This window comes from Ceratotherium simum, chromosome 20 (genome assembly GCF_057802395.1).
Source record: "Ceratotherium simum simum isolate JZ-2026a chromosome 20, ASM5780239v1, whole genome shotgun sequence".
NCBI lineage: Eukaryota > Metazoa > Chordata > Mammalia > Perissodactyla > Rhinocerotidae > Ceratotherium > Ceratotherium simum.
Window position 1 is genome coordinate 690,403 of NC_141919.1, and position 8,442 is coordinate 698,844.

General features: G+C 43.2%; 1 pseudogene; it reads left to right on the forward strand.

The window, feature by feature from the left end:
• The first annotated feature begins 4,046 nt into the window (after positions 1-4,046).
• Positions 4,047-4,929, forward strand: LOC101395545 (small ribosomal subunit protein uS2 pseudogene; annotated as a pseudogene).
• The last annotated feature ends 3,513 nt before the right edge of the window (positions 4,930-8,442 follow it).

Here is an 8,442-nt window from a genome sequence, read left to right on the forward strand (position 1 = left end):
GTAAGGGGCCAGTTACATTAAAGATATAATTTTGAGTGATATAAGCAAGATGGAAGAATAGGTGGTCCTCAGCTTCAATCCCCCTCACAGAAAGACTGACTAGCAACTCTCCATAGACAAGACACCTTTCTGAAAATCTCAGAACCCAGGGGTGAGACTGAAGCACCCCCTTGGAACACAGAGAAAGAAAAGGACCACATTAGAAGGGTAAGAGAAGCAGTTTCACTTTGGCTACATTGCCCCTTTCCCAGGCTGTCACAGTGCCATGCTGAGAGCCCTCCTGGGCCTATGGTTTCTCCAGTAGGAAAAAGAGAGCCCAAGGTGGGCATGTAGGATCCCCAGCATTGCAAGACGCTACCCAGGAGGCCCACTTAGGTCTTCACTTCACAGGAAACACTGGGGGAATCAGTGGGGCTAGACCACTGGGAATCAGAGACAGAGAAGGGGGGCAGACACAGAAGGGCTTATAGCAACTAGCAGGAAGATCTCAGCAAGCCTGCTGGCAGTGGTGCCTGAGCCAAGATCCCAGCCAGTGGCTCTGCTCATTTGCAGAGCTGAGCCAGTGGCCCCATTTGCCCAGGGAGGTCAATCAGCAGTTCTGCCTGGTTTGGGTCCCCAAATAATGAGCCACCCCAACACAGGGAAATAAGAAAACAGCCCTGCCCAACTGCTGAACATAACCTCCAGCCCCGCCTGACCAGAAAACCCAAACAGTAACCCCAGGCAGGCTTAGAGCCCAGCCTACAGCCCCACCCAGCAGCAGATCCCAGTCTATCGCCTCACCTGATTGCTGAGTACAGCCTGCCTGAGTACAGGCATCACAGTCAGTGACCCCACCCAACCAGTAAGCCCAGGCAGTCACCCTGCCCAACTACAGAGCACAGCCTCCCACCCCACCCAACTGCAGCATACAGCTGGAGGCCCCACCAGATCAGGGGGACCAACAAGGGACCTCACCCAACAGTGGCACACAGCCTGCAGCCTGCCCAATCACAGAGCCAAGCGTGCTGCCCTGCTCAATTCAGAGCACAGCCTGCAACCCCACCTGATTACAGAACACAGCCTGAAGCCCTGTCCAGTAGCAAAGCCCTGCCTGTGGCCCTACCTGAATAAAGAGTCCAGCCAGTGGCACCATCTCTGGTAACTCAACCAAGTGAAATTTCAGAGAGCCTGCACCCCACCCAATCACACAGTCCAAGAAGCAGCTACCAATGCATTACCAGGCAACACAGCCTGCAATCACATCCAACCAGAGGTGATTGCAAAGCCCAACGAGTGGCCATGACTGACCATGAAATGCATCCAGCAGCCTCATTTGAACATGGAACCCTGCCAGCGCCTTCCCCCCAGCTCAGAGTACAGGCAGTGACCCTACCCAACTGGAGACCTTGACAGCAAGCCCCACCTGCTCACTGAAACTACCAGCTAGTCCAACCAGAACCCCAAGCTGAGCTGACTGGTGAAGGTCTTTGCCTGCAAAAGTTAACCTGTAAGTCTGGAAGAGGAGACCAGATCCTCAAGTGCACAGAAACCAATGCAAGGATATAAGGATCACAAAGAATCAGGTAAACATAACACTGCCAAAGGAAACTAATAAAGCTCCAAAAACTGATCCTAAAGAAATGGAGATCTATGAATGATGGACAAAGAATTTAGAATAATCCTCCCACAGAAGTTCACTAAACTACAAGAATACACAGACAACTTAATGAAATTAGGGGAAAAATACATGAACAAAATGAGAAGTTCAACAAAGAAATAAAAATAAAAAAATAGAATTGTAGAAATGAAGAATACAGTGACTACTGTTCTTCTTCTACTGAAGAACTCAGTAGAAAGTTTCAACAGCCTTTTTTCAACAAAGGAGAAAAAAATCAGTTAACTCAAAGAAAGAATTTGGAAGTATCCAGTCATAGGAGAAAAAAGAATTAAAAAGAATGAAGACAGCCTACAAGATTTATACGATATCATGAAATAAAACAATATATGCATTATAGGAATCCCAGGAAGAGGGGAGAGAGAGGGACAGTCTATTTAAAGAAATAAGGGCTGAAAATTTCCAAAACATGGGGAGAAAATGGTCACCCAGATTTCAGACCCAAAAGTCCCCAGTAGGTTGAACCTGAAAAGGGCTACACCAATATACATTATAATTGTCAAAAGTCAAAAACAAAAAGAATTTCAAAAGCAGCAAAAGAAAGGAAACTTATTACATACAAGGGAGCCCCCTTAAAACTACAGTGGATTTCACAGGCCAGGAGAGAGTGGAATGACATATTAAAAATATTGAAAGAAAAAGACTCAATCAAGAATGCTATACCCAGCAAAGCTGTCCTTCAGAAATGAAGAGGAGATAAAGACTTTCCCAAACAAAAGCTGAGAGAGGGGCCGGCCCAGTGGCGCAAGAGGTTGGGTGCGCGTGCTCCACTGCGGCGGCCCGGGGTTCGCTGGTTCGGATCCCGGGCGCGCACCGACGCACTGCTTTGGCAAGCCATGCTGTGGCGGCATCCCATATAAAGTGGAGGAGGATGGGCACGGATGTTAGCCCAGGGCCGTCTTCCTCGGCAAAAAAAGAGGAGGATTGGCGGATGTTAGCACAGGGCTGATCTCCTCACAAAAAAAAAAAAAAAAAAGCTGAGAGACATCACCACCAGATCTACCTTACAAGAAATGCTAAAGGGAGTTCTTCAAGCTGAAATGAAAGGATGCTAATTAACAACATAAGAACAGGAATATGTAAAACTCACCAGTAAAGGTAATTATATAGTCAAAATCAGATTCTCTAATATTGTAATGGTGGTGCATAAATCACTTTAAACTCTAGTTTCAAAGTTAAAAACAAACATTAAATATGAGTATGATGATTTATTATTGGATACACAATATTAAAAAGATGTAACTTGTAACATCAATATCCTAAAATGTGAGGGAGGGAGAAGTAAAAGTATAGAGTTTCTGTATGCTATTGAAGTTGTTAGCTTAAAATAGGATATTATAACTACAAGATAATTTGTGTAAGCCTTATGGCAACCACCAAAAAAAAAAAAAAAACTAGTAGATATACAAAAGATTAAGACAAAAGAATCAAAGCATACCACCATAAAAAGTCATCATTTCACAAAGGAAAACAGCAAGAGAGAAGTAAAGGAATAAAGGAACACCAAAACAGTCAGAAAACATTTAACAAAATGGCAATAGTAAAGGCAGGCGGGGCCTGCCTGGTAGTGCAGCAGTTAGGTGCATGTGCTCAGCTTCAGTGGCCCAAGGGTTTGCAGGTTCGGATCCCGGGTGCGCACCAATGCACCACTTGTCAAGCCATGCTGTGGTGGCATCCCATATAAAGTAGAGGAAGATGGGCACGGATGTTAGCCCAGGGCCAATCTTCCCTGGCAAAAAGAGGAGGATTGGCATCAGATGTTAGCTCACAGCTTATCTTCCTCACACACAAAAAAGAGGAGGATTGGCAATGGATTTTAGCTCAGGGCTAGTCATCCTCACCAAAAAAAAAAAAAAAGACAATGAATGGATTAAAAAAGAAAAACAAGATCCGACAATATGCCACCTGCAAGAGACTCATTTTAACTTGAAGGACACAGACAGGCTGAAAGTGAAGGGATAGAAACAGATATTCCATGCAAATGGTAGACAAAAGAGAGCGTGAGCTAGTTATACTCATATCATACAAAATAGACTTTAAGGTAAAAATAGTCACAGGAGACAGAGAAGGTCTTTATACAATGATAAAGGAGTCAATTCTTCAAAAAGATATAATAATTATAAATATTTAGTCACCCAAAATTGGAGCAATGCAACTAAATATTTAAAGCAAATACTAACAGAACTAAAAGAAATAAATAGCAATACAATAGTAGAGGACTTGAATACCCCACTTTCAACAATGGATAGATCATCCAAACAGAAAATCAGTATGGAAACAGTGGATTTGAACAACACTATAGACCAAATGGGGCTTTTTGCACTACCAGAGAGGAGTCCATATGGCACTGTTCTGGGTTCCCATCATAACTTAAAGGGAAACTTTCACAATGTCCAGAGCCCTAGATGTCCTGCAAATGAAAGAGTATGTTCTCAAATTCCTTAAGCAGGAACCCACCTGGGTGGCACCAATCTTGACTTCCAAATGGAACAGTACATCTACAAAAGGAAAACTGAAGGCATTTACATCATAAATCTGAAGAGAACCTGGGAGAAGCTTCTGCTGGCAGCTTGTGTCGTTGTTGCCATTGAAAACCCAGCTGATATCAGTGTCACACTATCAAGGAATATTGGTCAGAAAGCCATGCTGAAGTTTTATGATGCCACTACAGACACTCTTATTGCTGGCCACTTCACTCCTGGAACCTTCACTAACCAGATCCAGGCAGCCTTCCAGGAGCCAAGATTTCTGGTTGTTACTGATCCCAGGGCTGACTACGACCCTCTCACAGAGGCATATTATGCTAATATGCCTACCATTTCTCTTTGTAACACAGACTCTCCTCTGCACTATGTGGACACTGACATCCTCTGCAACAAAAAAGCTCACTAAGTGGGTCTGATATGGTGGATGCTGACCTGGGAAGTTCCCCACATGCAGGGTACAATCTCCCATGAACACCCATGGGAGGTCAGACCTGATCTCTACTTCCACAGAGATCCTGAAGAGATTGAAAAGGAAGAGCAGGCTGCAGCTGAAAAGGCTGTGACCAAGGAGGAATTTCAAGACGAATGGACTGGCTGCTGCAGTTCCCAGATTTACTGCTACTCAACCTGAAGTCACAGACTGTTCTAAAGGCATGCAGATGCCCTCTGTGCCAATTCAACAGTTCCCTATTGAAGACTAATGCTCAGCCTGCTACTGAAGACTGGCCTGCAGTTCCCACTGCTCAGGCCATTGAATGGGTAGGAACAACCACTGACTGGTCTTAAGCTGTTCTTCCATTGAGTCTTAAACAGAAAATGAAAATAATGTTGATGTAAAATAAACAACTTCTAGAACAAATGGACCTAACAGACAGATACAGAACATTCTATCCAACAGCAAAAGGAAAAACATTCTTCTCAAGCACACATGGAACATTCTCCTGGATAGATCATATGTTAGGCAACAAAACAATTCTAACAAATTCAAGAATATAGAAATCATATCAAGTATCTCTTCTGACCATATGATATGAAGCTAGAAATCAATAACAGAAGGAACATGGGAAAATTCACACGTAAGTAGAAAATAACACACTCCTGAACACCAACTGATCAAAGAATAAATCAAAAGGAAAATCAAAACATATCTTGAAACAAATGAAAATGGAAACAATATACCAAAATTTATGAGATACAGCAAAAGCCATTCTAAGAGGAAAGTTTATAGCTACAAATGCCTATATTAAGAAAAACGATCTCAAAAAAAACCCCCAAATTTTATACCTCAAAGAACTAGAAAAAGAGCAAACTAAATCCAAATTTAGCAGAAGGAAGATAATAATAAAGATTAGAGCAGAAATAAATGAAATAAACAATAGAAAAACAATAAAAAAGGGTGACATCAGCATCATAGCAGAGTGACTTGTTCCCTTTGTCTCTCCCAAGTTACAACCAGTGGGACATCCATTGACCAACAAAGGACTCTGCACAGCACACGAGAATACCTGAGAGATCCATACATCTATACATCTGAAGTTGAGTGGACTGAACCTTCTAGAGGCAGTGGAACTGGGGGAGCAGCTACTGCAGCTGCTGAGACTGGAGGTTCCAGGATCTATGGATGAGCCTACGAACAGAGGCCCAGGAACTGAGGTAACATCCACAAATGGATGCCCCAGGAATCCAGGCAGCCCACGTTCCCAGAGGTACCAGGAATCACTGCAGAACCATGACCAGAGACTCTGGGAACCACAACAACACTGCATTATAAGACCCCCATACCCTCAGCAGTGGCGGCAGTACCTGTGACCTGAGATTCCAGGAATCAGGCAAGCTCCTGAGATCAGAGGTTGCAGGAGCTGCAACGGCACTTGCAGCTTACCCCCCGCCCCAGAAGCAGCAGGTGGCGCCTGTGACCTGAGGCTTCAGGAGCCACAGCAGTTCACACAACCCAGCCCCCAGAAGTGGCACCCCCAACATCGGCCCTTCCATTAATGGGGGCTGTACACAAGACCCCAGGCCCCTGGCAGCCATGGTGACACCAATGAACTCAGCACCTCTGGCAGTAGTGCTCTCAGAACTTCAGATAACTCAGGAGCAGCAGCACTGGCAGTGCACATGGCAGCAGCACCCAAGCCTATGAAGAGAGCCAGGAAACAGTGACAGCAGAGCCCACAACCCCAGTCTCCCACAGCTGCAGACATGCCCACAACATCAGCCCCTTTTGTGGAGTGGTGCCTGCAGACTCAACAAACCCAGAAGTGGTGGAGGTGCCCGTGACCCCAGCTCTCGCTCCACTCTCCACCTCCCTCCACAGCACTGGGGTAACATGAGATCCAGGTGATAGCAGAAGCAGCAGAAGTGCTTGCAGCCTTGTGACCCTGGTGGCAGCACCCACAACTACAGTGATATCATAAGCAGCAAGGCACCAACAACCTTGGAGGCAGAAGCAGTACAAGGAGGGTGCTGTCGACACCTCTGGCCGAGGCAGTGGAGGGCAAAAAATGCAGGCTCCCAAATATAAACAGGATCAGCTCATAATCAAAGTAACCAAAGTCTTACTCAAATAAGAAAAGTGTTTACTACCATGAATGCACTGGCAGAGAAACAATTCATCAAGCACCATGAAGAACTGCAGTAACATGGGAGCACAAAAAGAAAATGACAGGTCTTCAGAAACCAAACTTGAAGTCATTGAAGATTGTGATCTGACAGAGAATTCAAAAAAGCTATCATGAAGAAACTCGGTGAGTTACAAGAAAACTCAGGAAGACAGTTCCATGAGCTCAGGAATAAAATTGATGAACAGAAGGAGTACTGCACCAAAGAGATTGAAACTCTGAAAAAGAAACCAAAGAAATTCTAGAGATGAAGAATACAATTAATGAGATGTATAATAAAGTAGAAAGCACTGAAAATAGAGCAGATCATATGAAAGATAAAATTAACAAGCTTGAAGATTGAAACCTAGAAATGACTCAGGTGGAAGAGGAGAGAGAACTAAGATTTTTTTTAAATGTAGAAATTCTATGGGAAGTATCTGACTCAAGTAGGAAAAGCAACATAAGGAGGATGGGTATCTCAGAGGGAGAGGAGTGGGAGAAAGGAGCAGAGAGCTTATTTAAAGAAGTAATAGCTGAGAACTTCCCAAACCTGGGGAAGGAACTGGATATACAAGTACATGTATGTCCAGTATAACTGTTTCAACACAGAGAGACCTTCTCCAAGGCACATTATATTAAAACTGTCAAAAGTCAATGACTTTAAAGAAAGAATACTGAGAGTGGCCAGAAAGAAGAAAATAACTTACAAAGGAACTCCCGTTAGGCTATCAGTGGATTTCTCAGCAGGAACTCTACAGACTAGGAGAGAGTGGAATGATATATTCAAAATATTGAAAGATAAAAACTGTCAGCCAAGAATACTCTATCCACAAAGTTATCCTTCAGATATGAAGGAGAAATAAAGGCTTTCCAAGACAAAAAAAGCTGAGGGAGTTCATTGCCACTAGACCTACCTTATATAAATGCTGAAAGGAGCCCTCTGACTTGAAACAAAAAGGCAAAGGTATAAAAAGCTATGAGCAAGGTGATAGAGAGATGGAATCAGAAAATTGCAACTCTATATCAGAATAGGTTAGAAAACACTTATAAATGCTAAAGGGAAATAAAGGATCAAAAATAACTATAACCACTTCAATTTGGTAACAAACACAATACAAAAAGGGATAACTTGTGACAACAAAAACATCGAAGGGGAACAGGAAAAGGACAGAACCTGCAAAGGCAAATGGACATAAGATGCTATCAGCAGAAACAGGACCATCTCATCTATGAGATCTTTTATACAAACCTCATGGTAACCACAAAACAAAAATTCAGAGCTGAGTCACAAAACATGAAAAAAGAGGAAACTGAGAAACACATCACAGAAAACCACCAAACCAAAATGGAAGACAGAAACACAAGGAAAAAGAAACAATGGAAATATAGAACAACCAAAAAACAAAAGAGAAAATGGCAGTATTAAGCCTCATATATCAATAATCACCCTAAATGTAAGTGGATTTATTTCACCAATCAAAAGTCACAGAGTGGATGGATGGATTAAAAAACGAGACCCGACAATATGCTGCCTCCAGGACACCCATCTCAGCTCTAAAGATAACACAGGCTCAGAGTGAAGGGATGGAATATGATACTCCAAGCAAATGGCAGCCAAAAGAAAGCAGGTATAGCCATACTCGTATCATACAAAATAGACTTAAAGCCAAAAATGATAGCAAGATACAAAGATGGG